Raw genomic sequence first — 16934 nt, forward strand, 5'->3', positions numbered from 1 at the left:
AACTTTTCTTTTTTTTTTTTTTTGGACAAGGTGTTCCTTTGTCGCCTAGGCTGGAGTGCGGTGGCCGGATCTCAGCTCACTGCAAGCTCTGCCTCCCAGGTTCACGCCATTCTCCTGCCTCAGCCTCCCGAGTAGCTGGGACTACAGGCGCCTGCCACCTCGCCCGGCTAGTTTTTTGTATTTTTTAGTAGAGACGGGGTTTCACAGTGTTAGCCAGGATGGTCTCGATCTCCTGACTTCGTGATCCGCCCGTCTCGGCCTCCCAAAGTGCTGGGATTACAGGCTTGAGCCACCGCGCCCAGCCAATAAAACTCTTTATCATAACCTTCAAGGTGCTGAGACCCATCCTCTGCCTACCTCAGTGGTCTTGTTCTCCCATCCCATTCCTTCTTTCTCGCTGTATGCTTCAACCACACAGGTCTCATTTCTGATCCTTGAAAATATCAAGGTTATTCCAAACTCTACACCTTTGTCCTTGTTTTTACTTCTACTTAGAATGCTTTCCCTCATCATTGCAATAGAGAAGACAATGGTTGGATCTCATTGTCATGTAATCCTTATTTCAGAGAGGCCTTCCTGACCACCCAATCTGAACTAGCCTTCTCTACTTGAAATAACTCTATTGCCACTTCACTTATTGATAGCCTACTACATAGTAACAAAAAAAGTTGAATATCCTTTTATTAGCTAGAAAAAACCTAGTGAGGGTCTGTTTATTAACAGTGAATAGTGCTATCTCCCTTATTTGAGAAGTAGGTATATGTTTTCCTATACTCTAAAATTGCCCATTTTTACCTAAGATTGTGTAGAAAGACATTCTATCAAGTATTCTTTCTTTACATTTGGAAATTTTCTCTGTAATAAGTAAATGGGGAAATGGATTTTCCAATTTATTACTCTAAAATTGAACATTTGGAAGAACTATTGCTAATCCCGGCATTAAATTATCTGGGGATATTATACTACCTGATGAATTTTTTTAAGGAAAGAAAAAGGATTATCATGTTGGCTTCAGAATTTATAAATTAAGTTACACTAAATTCTTAAGGTGTTAGAAAAATAATCTATATCCTATATTGTTCTGGAGCCAACTTGCTCTGGTTCATGTAAGTTCTGCTTGTTAATTTCCAGGAACTTTGCAAACAGGTTGATTTTGCATGAAAGCTTGAAATTGGCCATGGTGGGAGTATTTACATCATTGAAATTGGCAAATGCTACATACCATGACTTCCTCCGCTTTTCTCCACCCCAGTCAGACAACCAGAATACCAGCATATCATTGTATATAACTAAAATTTCAGAAGCTGAATTATTAAGCTATATGTAATGTCAACTCAGTGATGACAAAGGAATATGGATAGCTCAAATTAGCCAAGTTACCTTTATGGGTGTTTGGATTTAAAAAGCCACACAAGTTGGGCATGGAAGAAAAAGATTTTCAAAAATAAACTATTTGTACACAGAGACAGATAGTAAAGATAAAAAAATCATGATCTTTGTGTTTGCTTCTTACATAAGTCAGGCTGCTGAATTATTTCAAAATATGTTTAAAATATATACTCTGGGCTGAGCAAATGGCTACCTTCTGGTACTTGTGTTATCAGCTTTCCCCAACTCTAATACTAATAACAGAGCTCAACTAACTGATTTTATATGCATTATATCTTAGTTATAGTGAGTGTCTTAGACCATTTCCTTGGGGAAAGAAAAGGATTCAAAGAAGAGTTCGCTGGAGACCCTGATTAATTATAGTCTGTAATGTTGGAGCAAGTAAAGACTAATGAGTGTTGACCTAAGGTTTTCAGTCGTCAATGGGAAAGGGCTTAAAGGAAAATTACATGAAAAGGCTGGGCTTTGGGTATTATTCTCTGACAAGAACATCTTTAGGGTTGTACTACACAGAAGCACAAGATATCTATCTTACTGTGAGAACAGAGACAAATTATTTGTGTCAATTCAGAGACAATAATGCTATTTGGCAATACCTGTATGAAGGTATAAATAGTAAGATGTAGGCCCTATATTGATTAGTTTCTTTTAAAGTGACACAACAGCCTATATGGAAGCCTCCAGTTTGTTTCTTCTGAGACCTGAAATTAAATGTCCTCCATCCAAAATAAAATTTGAGAAACAAAAGCATCCTGAAATCCTCTCCCTCCCATCCCACACTCTGCATTCTGTGATAAACAATTGGAAAGTTTTGATAATTCTAAGGAATTGTGTTAGAGCTCATTGTTTAATCTTTTGTAACATCTTCAAACAGGTTAATCTTATTTATCAGAGGGGAGAAAGTGACTTTCTTTAATCATCTTTGGATGGTGCTAATTATAATTATGTTCGTGGAAGAGGGCTTCATTTTTAGTCTTGCTGAATTTCTAGGACTTAAATATTTTGGGGGCACTATAAATACTTCCCAAAGGATAATATACCATCTGTATGTAGCTAAACAAGTTGTGGTTCTTGATTAGTTTTTATTGTGCAAGAAACTATGAACCCATCAAATGGCCTCATTCTCTGAGAAAAAAAAAAAGAAAGAAACTTTTAGGAAAGAGAAAATATAATACAATTTGGCCAAAACTAATTTCCTGAATACTAAATAAGCTCAGATTCTTGAAAAAATAATCCCAGAACAGTAGATCTCAGGAGTCAATATGAAGGTGCCACTGGTATTCTTGAGACCAGGAGTGGTGAAGGTAATTATAAGGAGTGGTGAAGATAATACTACAATTAATACTGCTACAACCTTTATCTCCTACCATTTGCCGAAAGTAACATTTTATTCCTCAGTCTTCACATATAAACCTGTTAAGTTGGCATTTTTAAAATATCATTTTGTAGATGATAACATGAACAATCAAAAAATAAGACAACCCACTCAAATTTTTTTAGGGGTAGGATTAAGACCCAAATATCTGTCTCTTCAAAGCCTATGGAGGTTTTTTTTTGTTTGTTTGTTTGTTTGTTTTTACATTTCAATAGGCACATACTTTCTTACTCTAAAATTAATTTTGTATCCTGCATTTTCACTTAAAAATAATAGAATTTCCGCCATGTGATTAACACTCCTCATAAACATAATTTTCATTGCATCCTAACATTCCATTCTAGGATTATTCTTCATAGTAATAAAATTTCAATTGTTTTTATTTCTATGTGTATCTTTGTACTACTTAAAACTGAATCATTACAAAACATAATGTGTAAAGGCTAGGCTGGTTAGACTGAGATCTAGATGAAAAGCCTCCCAGAAATGGGGAGGGAAGACTGATGCTTTAGTCTGTATTCACTACTGCAGGTCATTTGCCTGGATGCCACTTGCTAAGCAAATGTGGAAAAAGGTCAGCTTGTGTTTAATTTTTTAAAAATTAAGACTTTTAATATAACATTCCAAATGTACTGTCTCCTCTCTGAATTGCTAAGGTCTTTCATCTTATCCAGCTTCTGACTTTTTGATAGTGCTCTGATTGTACTCCTCTTGATAAAGTATTCTTAATGTCTCTTCCACTTTGAATTTTGCATTCTTAGAAAGTCATTTGGAACTTTTTTTTTTTTTTTTTTTTTTTTTTTTTTTTTGAGACGGAGTCTCGCTCTGTCGCCCAGGCTGGAGTGCGGTGGCCGGATCTCGGCTCACTGCAAGCTCCGCCTCCCGCATTTACGCCATTCTCCTGCCTCAGCCTCCCGAGTAGCTGGGACTACAGGCACCGGCCACCTCGCCCGGCTAGTTTTTTGTATTTTTTAGTAGAGACGGGGTTTCACCGTATTAGCCAGGATGGTCTCGATCTCCTGACCTCGTGATCCGCCCGTCTCGGCCTCCCAAAGTGCTGGGATTACAGGCTTGAGCCACCGCGCCCAGCTGGAACTTCTTATGCCAGCAAATAAACACCACGATGTTTTAAGTTCTGCTAAAACTTTTTTGTTCACCACTGAATTCCAATTACAAATTTGAGTGTCTTTCCGACAGACTACCTGTATTGAATCCATACCTAAAACATGTTGCACTTCAAACATCTTGTTCAATAGTTTTGTCTGCCTTATTACCTCAATCTAAGCTGCTTGAAGAAGAAATCTTCACGGCCGGGCGCTGTGGCTCATGCCTATAATCCCAGCACTTTGGGAGGCCGAGGCAGGCGGATCACGAGGTCAGGAGATCGAGACTATCCTGGCTAACACGTGAAACCCCTGTCTCTATTAAAAAATACAAAAAATTAGCCGGACGTGGTGGCGGGCGCGTCCCAGCTACTCGGGAGACTGAGGCAAGAGAATAGAGTGAACCCGGAAGGGGGAGCTTGCAGTGAATCCACATCGCCCCACTGCACTCCAGTCTGGGCGAGAGAGCCAGACTCTGTCTCAAAAATAAAAAAATAAAATAAAAAATAAAAAATTTAAAAAGAGAAAAGAGAAAAAAAGAAATATTATCTTAAAAAGCATGAAATGTGTGTATAAAGAACTATCACATTTCTACCAGTTGTTTCAAACAGCTACGTAGGAATTCAATTTTTAATTTTATTATTATTATTATTATTTTTTTTGAGGTAGAGTCTCACTCTGTCGCCCAGGCAGGAGTGCAGTGGCGCGATCTGGGTTCACTGAAAGCTCCACCTCCCAGGTTCATGCCATTCTCCTGCCTCAGCTTCCCGAGTAGCTGGAACTACAGGAGCCCACCACCACACCTGGCCAGTTTTTTGTATTTTTAGTAGAGAGTTTTTTGTATTTTTAGTAGAGAGTTTTTTGTATTTTTAGTAGGGTTTCACCACGTTAGCCAGGATGGTCTCAATCTCTTAACCTCGTGGTCCGCCCACCTCGGCCTCCCAAAGTGCTGGGATTACAGGTGTGAGCCACCACACCCGGCCCAATTCTTATCTTTTTCAATCCAAAAATATTACTTGAGCAATATTATCTCCCACCATTTACTGGAAGTAACATTATATTCACCAGTCTTCACACATAAAGCTGTTAGGTTGGTATTTTTTAAAAACTATTTTACAGATGACTGGCATCTTAGTAGATACTGGGCATACAGTAAAGAACAAGTTTAAAATGATCCCTGCCTATGGGGAGCATAAAGTCTAACAGAAGAGGCACATATAAAGTACGTAGGCTTTTTTTTTCTTTAATTGTGTATAATACAGTACATCCCTGATGTTCTCTTACAAATATAAACCGTAGTAACAGTATTTGTTTTGGAGTTTAAAATTTTTGTTCATATTTATTCTTAAACTAAATTACAAACTTTAAAGTGTGTATCCATTGGTTTTCCAGCAATCTATGTGATTAAGAAAAAGTCTAAAGCAAAATGAACTTGTATGATTTTGTTGGTTGGTTGGTTGGTAGGTCACTTATTCATTAAATAATGATAGGATACTTAAAATTCTTAGTGAATTTTTTTTTTTCTGCCATGGAACTACTTTATTCTCAGGTCTTCCAGAAAATTATTGGATTCCTAACAAGAAAATACATTTGTGGTGTGCCAGAGCACTGTATGGCTTTGCTAAACCACACAAACTATGAAAGAGCTTGTCAGATGTGCCAGTAAATCTTCCTTTTCTTGCCATAGGTCCAAAGATCTTATAAAGGAAGCTATCCTTGCTAATGACTTTATGAAGAACTTAGAGCTGTCACAGATCCAGGAGATTGTGCATTGTATGTACCCGGTGGGAGTATGGCAAAGACAGTTGCATCATCAAAGAAGGAGATGTGGGGTCACTGGTGTATGTCATGGAAGGTACGATTTGTAACTCCAATCGTCTGACATTCAAATATTCTCTTTTCATCTTATCAGCCTGCACACAGATGGCAGTGCATTACATGGAAAATTCCATTTTTCCTTCTTTTATTGAGAAATTAGTTTGAAAAGAATTGAAACACTACTTAGATACAGTTGTTAACTAAGTGAAGTGTTTGTGTTTAGAATATTAATATGAGAATCCAGCATTTTTTCAGACATGGATAAAGTTAAAAATGTGAAAAAAAAAATGCCGTTTATTACACTGAATAAGACTGCATGTAGTCAGGTCATTGAGCAAACCTACAAAGCTTCAGCAGAAGCTCAAGATCACTGGAAGTATTTTTGGTCTGATAATTTATATGCCTTCAACTCCACCCTTAACTTTTAATATGTGGCTAGTTTTCCTGCTATGAAGCTTCAGTAAAAAGAAAATGTTTTCATGTGCATGACAGAGGCAGATAATAAAGGTTGAACGGCATATTACCTGCCTAAACAGGAATGATAGCTTGTTTCATACATCTTGTAAATACTAATATAGAAAGTGCTTTGAAACAAACTTAAGCACACACTGTGTAAATATGTTTTATGCCCAGGTAAATTTTCATAATACTTATTTCTGACTGGAAATTTATAATGACATGTTTTTCTTTTGTAGTAAGAAAGTAGCTTGAGATAATGACTGAATTAGTTGGGAAGAAAGTGAGTTCAGAAATACCTGTAATGTAAGATGGTGACACATGAAAATCAGTTTCTTAGGTGGTGATTAAGGTTTTATCCAAAAGATTTGTGTGATAGTGTCCTATAATTATTAAACTTGTAGGTTGTTCAGGGAAGGTGTGTATTTGGGCAAGTCACTTCATTTCTTTCTTTCACCTAAACAATTTGTTAAAAAAGAAGATACTCTTTCTTTCTGCCAATGGTTTTCAACTGGTGATGATTCTGTCTCCCAGGGGACATTTGGTGATATCTGGAGACATTTTTGGTTGTCACAAACTGGGTGATGTTGGGGAGACTGCTACTTCTAGTGGGTAAAGGCCACGCACACTACTCAAAAGGGTAGTTGCCCGGAATAAAGTTTTATCTGGCCCAAAATGTCCTTAGAGCCAACATTTAAAAAATCCTGCATTCTGCCTTCTTTACAGGATTGGTATAAAATAAGATAATTTGTATGAATGTTTAATGTAAAGTACAGAACACCACAACATAATAATAAGTATTATTATTCTATTAAAAAGTTGACAATGTATAAGAAATATTCTTTCTTTATTCAGTGTTCACCTTTTATTTATTCTTTGTCACCTTCTTGGATATATGTTAGGCATATATGTTAGGCATTCAGTTTTTAAGTAGTAATTTCCATCATTTATTTCCCTAATAGTTTTCACCTTCTGTGTCAACAATATAAAGTTCTTTCTGACCAAAAAATATAAATATTCATCTAGACTTTCTTCTGGTGACAAAACACAGTAAACAAAAATACACATAATGTGCACTTGGCAGAGAATTGCAAAGAAAGATGAAATTATAGGACAAGGCTGTGTGTGAACAGTGAGAAGAAAGGACGAGAAATGTAAAAAATATAGAGAGAGGTCAAGTATAGAATATAAAAATAGAGGCAATAGCTTAAGAACTACTAACAGTTAGAAACCATGTTTTGTTTTGTTTTTGTTTTTGTTTTTTTTGAGACGGAGTCTTGCTCTGTCACACAGGCTGGAGTGCAGTGGCGCGATCTCGGCTCACTGCAAGCTCTGTATCCTGGGTTCATGCCATTCTCCTGCCTCAGCCCCCCGAGTAGCTGGGACTACAGATGCCCGCCACCATGCCTGGCTAATTTTTTGTGTTTTTAGTAGAGACAGGGTTTCACCATTTAGCCAAGATGGTCTTGACCTCCTGACCTTGTGATCTGCCCGCCTTGGCCTCCGAAAGTGCTGGGATTACAGGCATGAGCCACTGCGCTTGGCCTAGAAATCATGTTTCAAGCATTTCAGAGATTACATCAATAGCTTCATATGATATTATTTTTCAGATATTGGTCAGCACTTTTTAGTAAAACAGCTATTGTATAAAGTATACTTTTACTTCATCTGTTTTCAAATGCTAATTATTGCTATTTCATTCAAAAAACCACAATTTTGAACACCTGTGGGTTCAATGTTCCTTCATCTTGAATGTGTCTTACAAAAACAGATTCCCAAACAACTATGTAAATTATTTCTAAAATTTATTCTTGTTGTCCTTTCTTACTAAGCCTAACTGAAAGTTTCCAGCTATATTGGAAGAAAGTTGGATAGTTAATTAATATTTGTTAATGTTTAGAAAATGCCCAACACATAGAACATGATTTTTCTAAATATTGTACATATAAAGTTTATTTAAACCTCAAACAATCCTGTGATGTAAAGGTTGATATTTATTATTCCATTTAGTAGATGAGGAGACTGAGGCTCAATGTGGTTAAGTAATTTGCCCAGGTCTCCCAACTAGTTTACAATAGAGTCAGGATTTATACCCAGGTTATTTGGGTTCAGAGCTCAAACTGTTAACTATGGGGCTATGTATTAGTCAGGGCTCTCCAGAAAAGCAGGACAAATAGGATGCGTGTGTCTATATACAGTGAGAAGGGGATTTATTTGAAGGAATTGGTTTATGTGATTGTGGAGGCTGGCAAGTCCAAAAGCTACAGGGTAAGGCCCATCAGTCAGAGATGCTGCAATTTAAGTCTGAAGGCCGTCTGCTGGCAGAATTTCCTCTTCCTAGGGGAAAGGTTCAACTTGTTCTATTCAACTGATTGGATGACACCCGCCCACATTATTGGAGGGTAATCAGCTTTACTCAATGTCTATTCATTTAAATGTTTATCTCATCTAAAAAAAATACCATCACCAAAATGTCTGCAGTAGAATAATGTTTGAGCAACTTTCTGGTATTGTGACCTATCCAAGTTGACATGTAAAATTAAACATCAGAATCAATCGACCCCTTGTCAACTTGGCACCCATACATATCTCCTTAAACCATATTTAATCTTCAAATGAAGACAAGAACAAGGTCATACTTCCACCTAACATGATTGAACAACCCTGTGTATGGCTGCAAATTTATTAACCCTTTCCCCAAAAGGAGACACAAAGTTCTTGGGTGATGTTTACTCATCTCATTGCTATCCCATAGCTTAAATACTATGATGTGAACTTAACAATACTTAAATACTATGATGTAAAGTCAATACATCTTATGCTACATGATAAGGAGATAAGAGAGGGAAGCAAACAAAGATATTTGATACAAGCACACACATACATAAATGTTAACAAAGAAGAAATACTCACAATAGATGATATTCGTTCCCCAGGTAAATATACTAATATTTTCCCTATTGCTTCATGATAATTTTAATAAATTTTATCTTCCTTTTATTGCTAGATTGTATAAACAGCACGTCATCTTAATAATCCTTTTAAAAATTGGGTTCTAAATAGTATATCAATATTCAGAGTCACAACTTTTGCAATGATGTTGATTACCTTCAGGGTCATAGCGTTTGCAATGTTGTTGATTGCCTTCAGTTAAACTCAATAAAATGACTACAATTTTATAACCTGATGCCAATCTTTCCCTACATGGTAATTCTAGCCAGCTCAATGTAATTTTAGTAGATCTTGTGCTAATAGCCTTATGTCAAAATAATTTAAAATTTTAAAAATGATTATTTAAATTTTAAAAAGTTGTAATTGAAGAAATGTTTCATTGTATAATTAAAAGAGAATACTCATATGGTAAGACTTCATTAATTAGGATGACTGGGGAAAAGTCATCTGGGTGTAGTATACATACATTATCATGTATTTTCAAGCAAAATGAGTTGTGTTGATTTCATATACTTAAAAGTGCTACCTAGTAGAAGTTTCAATTTCAAGTTTTGATCAACGTTCTTTGGTATTAACTTCTTAAGGCAGTGGGATAAGGAGATTATATTGCTTAAGGCTCTTTTCATATTTTAATTTAGTTAAAATATTTAAGTGAGTCTTACAGAACATTTGGATACAGTTTACTTTCTTAATCAATAGACATTGGCCTTAATTATGAGGTAGCATGTGTTAATACCCTTATATATTCTTGTTCTCCTTTTTTTTTTTTTTTTTTTTTTTTTGGAGATGGAGTCTTGCTCTCTCTCCCAGGCTGGAGTGCAGTGGTGCTATCTCGGCTCACTGCAAGCTCCACCTCCCGGGTTCATGCCATTCTCCTGCCTCAGCCTCCCAAGTAGCTGGGACTACAGGTGTGTGCCACCATGCCCAGCTAAATTTTTGTATTTTTAGTAGAGACAGGATTTCACCATGTTAGAAAGGTTGGTCTCGATCTCCTGACCTCATGATCTGCCTGCCTCGGCCTCCCAAAGTGCTGGGATTACAGGCGTGAGCCACTGCACCTGGCTGTTCTCCATTTTTATTATAAAGATAAACCTCAGTTTACCTTCATCCAGAATAAAACAAACTCTGATTTAGTGATTTAGAATTGGTGATGTTTTATTTTGTGTGAATTTTACCTAATAGTCTAGTATTGGAAATATCTAATTTATACCTATGGTAATAGTTGATTTGCTTAGAGACATTGGTTTTTTTCATATTTCGGAATCCTTCATGATGGAAGCAGATAAATTTCATTTTAATTTTTTAAATGGCAAGTGTGTGTTTAGTGTTCTCTAACTATTGGTTATTTTAAGTTAAACTTGAAATGCCATTTTGGGGGAATGGGCCCCCCAAATCTGACCATAAACTGGCCCCAAAACTGGCCATAAACAAAATCTCTGCAGCACTGTGACATGTTCTTGATGGCCACAACGCTCACACTGGAAGGTTGTTGGTTTACCGGAATGAGGGCAAGGAACACCTGGCCCACCCAGGGCAGAAAACTGCTTAAAGGCGTTCCTAAGTCATAAACAATAGCATGAGCAATCTATCCCTTAAGGACATGTTCATGCTGCAGATAACTAACTGTAGCCCATCCTTTGTTTCAGCCCATCCCTTTGTTTCCCATAAGGAATACTTTTAGTAAATCTATAATCTATAGAAACAATGCTTATCACTGGCTTGCTGTCAATAAATATGTGGGTAAATCTCTGTTCGGGGCTCTCTCAGTTCTGAAGGCTGTCTACCCCCTGATTTTCCCACTCCACACTTTATATTTCTGTGTGTGTGCCTTTAATTCCTCCAGCGCCACTGGGTTAGGGTCTCCATGACCGAGCTGGTCTCGGCTGGCCATCAATTTTTTTTTTCAAAAAATCAATCTGACATTAATAAGGCAAATCATGGGTCACGTTGAAAAGGCACACCCTTTTCCCCTCTTATTCTTACTTCAATCAGTTATTTATTTTATTTCTATGCTTATTCATTTTGCTAAGATATCAATCTGTTCATTCTTCATTTTGAGAGAATGCCAGGTTGGAAACTTTAAAAATGTATTTTTTTTTTTTTTTGGTAAAATTAGAAACAAAATAGCATACCTGAAAAGTAAAATTGAGAAGAAAATGTGGATTAGTAGTTTTTTGGCAATGGTGTAATAGCACATTGATTTCCTGGTAATGAGGTAAAGTAAAATTTACTTCAACCATCATGACATAACTGTGAAAAGAGTTTGAATGCTGAACATTTCACACAATTCTACAATTGTTGTGTGTTCATTTTAAAAACACATAAATATGTTTCTTCAGGGACTTTAATATGATTTTCAGTGATTTCTCTGTGGGGCTGGATAGACTAATGCTTTTAATATCCATCCCTCTAATGAGAAAGCCTTGAATGTTTAGTAATTGTTTTGGCATACTCTTCAAGGGCTGGTCAAATAAGAGCTAATTCCTAGCACAGGGAGCTTACTGGTGTGGCTACCGTGGAAACAGCCTACCCCACCCCCACCACAGAGAACATCAGAATTGGTCTCTGAAGTTCTTACTGGAATTCTCCCATGTCTCCACATTTGAGAAACACAGGCTGTAATTGCATCTAGTTCATCTGAATTTAACTACTCAAATTTTAGAAAGTTACAGTCTGAATCTGATCTTTGTATTTAGGCCCTTCTATAGACTCCTTTCTGATAAAATGAAAATATTTTTGTACTAAGGCTCCAAAAGTAGTACACAGAGATTTAGAATTATGGTTGATGATTTAAAATGGTATTAAAATCAATCTGAGAATTCACACTTTTTGTGTATTTAAAATACCAAGGAATTCTTATCGAGTATATAGTTACATTAATGATTTGTATAGTATCATTTTTTGCCTAATTGATCCAACTTGACTGAAGGGAATTTTTTTCTCTGTATCACAAAACACCCCATAAGTTATTCATAAGAATATATATGCTTTTATTTTATTTTAAATGTTATTTCATTATGTTTTGAGAGAGGGTCTCACTCTGTCTCCCAGGCTGGAATTCAGTGGCTGAATCATAGCTCACTGCAACCTTGAACTCCTGGATTCAAGCAATCCTCTTGCCTTCGCCTCTAGAGCAGTTAAAACTACAGGTTCATGACACCATACCCAGCTAATTTTTTGGACTTTTTGTAGAAATAGGCTCTCGCTATGTTATACAGGCTCTTCTCAAACTTCTGGCCTGAGGCGATTCTCCCACCTCAGCCTCTCAAAGTTTAGGGATTACAGAAATGATCTACCAAGTGGACCCTGTTTGATGGGGCAAATGCTTTTATGTCATTTAATTAATTAATTAATTTATAAATAAAAAATAAATACTAGAATTAGTATTAGAACAATCTAGTATAAATAAATAAAAAGCAAATGCTTTTATTAGATTGATTGATTGATTGATTGATTGATTGATTGATTTTTAAAACGGAGTCTCACTCTGTCACGAGGCTGGAGGGCAGTGGTACAATCTTGGCTCACTGTGACCTCCGCCTCCCGGGTTCAAGTAATTTTCCTGCCTCAGCCTCACTAGTAGCTGGGACTACAGGCACGTGCCACCACGCCCAGCTAATTTTTGTATTTTTAGTAGAGACGGGGATTTCATCATGCAGGCCAGGATGGCCTCAATCTCTTGACATTGTGATCCGCTCGCCTCGGCCTCCCAAAGTGCTGGGATTACAGGCGTGAGCCACCATGCCTGGCCTGCAAATGCTTTTACAACCAAATAGTAATCTCAGCTACTGAGGAGGCTGAGGCAGGAGAATTTCTTGAACTTGGGAAGTGGAGGTTGTGGTGAGTCAAGATCACACTGTTGCACTCCAGCCTGGGGAGCAAGAGTGAAACTCGGTCTCAAACAAAAGCAAAAACAAAACGCAAACAGAGTATTTACTTTCTATTTGCTGTTCACTGTCTTTGTAGCTGAACAAGAACAGTTAATTTACTCTGTATACTTTTCCATATAAAAGCTAATTAAGTTACTTTGATCATTTATTAATAGTAAAGCCTTATTAGAAAAAGCATCTGGTGAAGGTGGTCAAACTCTTATGAAGATAGTTTTCAATTTCACAAATATGTAATGGTATATTTACTTAGGAAATCCAAAGTTTTCCACAAAATCATAAATGAAGTCAATGAGTATAAAATTTTCCTTGAAAAATTGATCAGGCTTCTTTAAAAGATCCTTTATTCCCCTATGGAAACAAGAAGGGTGTGAGCATTTGTTTCCTATAGAGTTTAATTAATAGCCTATTGTAATAACTTCTGCTGAAAGCCATTCGCTCATACTCATCAAATAAGTTTTTTTTTTTTTTTCATTTTTATGGCTAGAAGAACATAATTCAATGTTAGACTTTATATATGGGTCATGTGGATTATATTTAGAGTATTTTTTTTATTACATTTCTATTACATTGCATTTCATCTTGTTTTAGAATATTTAATACCTTCAGCAACATTCCTAATATAGATTTGTGTGATCCTTGATGGTTCACTCAATGACAGTACATGCCCTCAATTTAAAGCCACTTAAAAAAAAAAAAAAAAAAAAGATTTGTAATAACTTGCTCCAGTATTACCAGTGCAAAGATTTTTATTGACTCAACCTTTTGGAAATATGCATATGCAAATGTTTATACTTTGTACCTATATGTGTATATGAATTTACATGACATTGCTTTTTCCCTGAGTTTATATCATATTTCAGAAAATGGTGGGGTTGGTGGTATAGCATGTAAAGGATGTTATCAATGATTAAATTCAAATTTACAAGAAAAACAAGATTAATAGCAGTAACTGTAGGTATTGACGATAAAGCTCCCAAGTGAATTAAAAATGATTCTTTAAAGAAGCCACAATGGTTTTTCAGCATCATTTTGCATATTATCCTTTTCAAAGAAAATTAAGATGACTTGTATGGAAACTCTTGAAATTTCTTTTCATTTAATTCTATTAATTTAAATCATTTATTATATCAATTCTAGTATCCAAAGGCACATGAAATGGGAAAAATATTTTGGAAATTTTTCTTTGTGCTGAGTAACGAGTTACATCTGTACAAAGCAGGCATTCCTCTTCTTTTAGATAGTGTGTTTCTACAAGCGGAAAGGGTGCTAGAGATAAAGCAGGGTGTGACTTTGACAAGTGTGTTCCATGAACATTTGAAACTTCGTATATTCCTCAAAGAGAGATAATAGCAAAAAAAGTACACAATGAACTTCCTTTTACAATATATAGTCTTTATTCTCCTTTATCAGAATTCATTTGATTATTTATTAGTTCTTGCATTCAAGAAGTACCTACTCAGTGATGACTATGTCTCAGTGGACACTGAGGATATTATAGTGAACAATACATGTATAGTGCTTCTTCTAGAGCTCACATTCTGGTGATAGTGGCAAGGGAAAAAATAAAACCATATATGGAAATAAGCATAATACTTTCAGATGGTAATAAGTGCTATGAAAAAAATGAAATAAAATAGGGTGATAAAAGGGAATCACGGAGGCAATGACTGTGTGGATCAGGGTAGAATTCCCTGGGAAGGTAGCATTTGAGTTCAAACCTGAATGACAAGAAGGAACCAACAAAAGTGTGGATAGAGGATTCCAGACGAAGTTAAACAGCAATAGAAAGGCAGTAAGGTGAGGAAAAGCTTGACATGCTAAAAGAGATGGAAAACATGAGGTCAGACTGGAATGGTTGGCAGAGGCAAGGTCATACACAGGACCCTGTAAGTAGATTGCTTTTCTAAGAGATTTAGTGAGCATTAGAGGAGTTTCGGTTGAGATGAGACATAATCTGATTTATGTTTTATGAGTAGAAAAATGGATTCCACTAATAATCTTGGAAGAAAAAATGGATTGTAGAGTGGTGGGAGAAAAAGGAATACTACTTGGGAAGCCATAGCAGTAATCCAAGCAAAATATAATGGTGACTTGGGCCAAGATGACAGAGTAGGCGATGAAGGAAGTGTGGTATAATTTGGCAGTTCGTGGATTAGATGTGGGTGTGAGAGAAAGGGAAATTAGGAATGACCTGTATGTTGTTTATGTAAATAATTAAGTAAATGGTGGTACCATTTTTCTCAGATGAGAAAAAGTGAGCTATTTCATCTTTAAGAGTGCAAGTCAAGATTTCTGTCCTAACAGTAGATATACATTCAGATATGCATTCCTGAAAGCTCAATTGAGAGGTGAGAGTGAGAAGGTAGTGTTCTGCTGACTAAACCAGGCATAGGGGGAAGATTGATGAAAGTTGTTCTCTTCTAATTAAAGTACTTGTTTTACATGCATCAGATTAAATGGTAAATTTGGATATTTAACAGATTTCATGGATATAGATATTCATAACTATTTTTAAATTCTTTACGAGAAATCTTTTTAGTAAACTGAAAATTCCTTCTTATTTTATGCAGACTAATATTCTTAAAGCAGCAGTTCTAAAAGTGTGGTCGGGGACACTTTTAGGGGATCCTTGAAGTCAGAATTATTTTCATAATAACACTAACTTTTCTGTCTTTCTGTCTCATTCTCTCAGGAGTATGCAGTGAAGTTTTTTTAGAGGCCACACGGTGTGTGGTATAGCAGCAGACTGAATGCAGAAACAGAGAATACAGCTGTCTTCTATTAAGCTAGACATCAGTTAGATTTCCCCAAAGTGTCAAACAATGGCATGCTTTGTATTAACTTTTTTGTTTTAAAAGTGTATTTAATATTTAATTAAAATGTATTATTTAACATGCAATAGATTTATTATTGTTATTTTAAGTGAGTTAACTATTTGAAACATTTCTCTGTTTTAATATCAAATAGAGTAAGCATCCATAGAAGTAACACACATAATCAAAAGCTTCTTAAGGTTTTCATTAATATTTAATAGCATAAAGAAGTCTGGAGACTAAGTTTGAGAACCACTGCCTTAAGCCATATGACTCGAGGGCTAATATGACCAGGTGGTTGGTTGTTTCAGAAAGTAAAATGTGATTAGTTTAAGGTTCGACATGTCAGATATTGTTGCTCCTCCTCCACATCACACATATATAGGACCATGTTACAAAAGAAATGTCTCTTAAATAGTCGTGATAAATTAGAAGCAGAAAAATTTCTGTAAAGGCTGACATTTAAATCTAATGCAAATACAGATCAACAATAGGCAAGTAAATTTCACTGTAGTGCTTATTATTCTGTTAATTACATTCCTTGTCACAGTATGAAAGGTATCCTTGATATATTTTGTGATTTCTGTTTGTACACTTTCTGATGTTCAAGATTTGGGAATTGCATTGGGTTCCCCAATGCTTATTCTGAGTTGGTGTCACAGAACACTGATTTTTTTTTTTTTGTAGTTAGATTTGTAATTCTAAAGGAATAAAGGAAAACAGATACTACTTAAATACAACCAGCATTTTGGAGAGAGGAAATGGTTTCATACTGTGCTTATTTCTCACTTAAAATAATCTTAGAAGATACCACATTTTATCTTTTGAAGTCTCAGTACAATAACTTCTCTCATACCACAATGCTTTCAAATTAAAAGGGAATACATTATTGTATACGTGGTCCCACTCTAGTATCCTTAGTGTATTTGTAAACCTAAATTGTGAGCTGCCAATTGGATGTCTCTTTTACCGTTCTTTTGCTAAGTAAATGTTTGAAATGTCTACATATTTTTCTTGTGATGCATTTTGCAAACAGCTTTATCATTTGCTATTACCTTTGCTTGTTTTTGATATTTCACCACCATTAGCATCTTCTTGGGATAAGTTAATTTTTTTAAATGCTGTTTTTACTTCTTTT

At 35.9% G+C, this 16934-nt stretch overlaps 1 long non-coding RNA gene across 1 annotated transcript in view; it reads left to right on the forward strand.

Moving 5' to 3' along the window:
* Positions 1-15874, forward strand: part of LOC108537044 (uncharacterized) — a 23184-nt gene extending 7310 nt beyond the window's left edge. Inside the window, exons 3-4 of the long non-coding RNA XR_001887699.1 lie at positions 5555-5722; positions 15676-15874. This is a non-coding gene — a long non-coding RNA (uncharacterized LOC108537044). The remainder of the gene's footprint in view (positions 1-5554; positions 5723-15675) is intronic.
* The last annotated feature ends 1060 nt before the right edge of the window (positions 15875-16934 follow it).

This window comes from Rhinopithecus bieti, unplaced genomic scaffold (assembly GCF_001698545.2).
Source record: "Rhinopithecus bieti isolate Rb0 unplaced genomic scaffold, ASM169854v2 scaffold_14874, whole genome shotgun sequence".
NCBI lineage: Eukaryota > Metazoa > Chordata > Mammalia > Primates > Cercopithecidae > Rhinopithecus > Rhinopithecus bieti.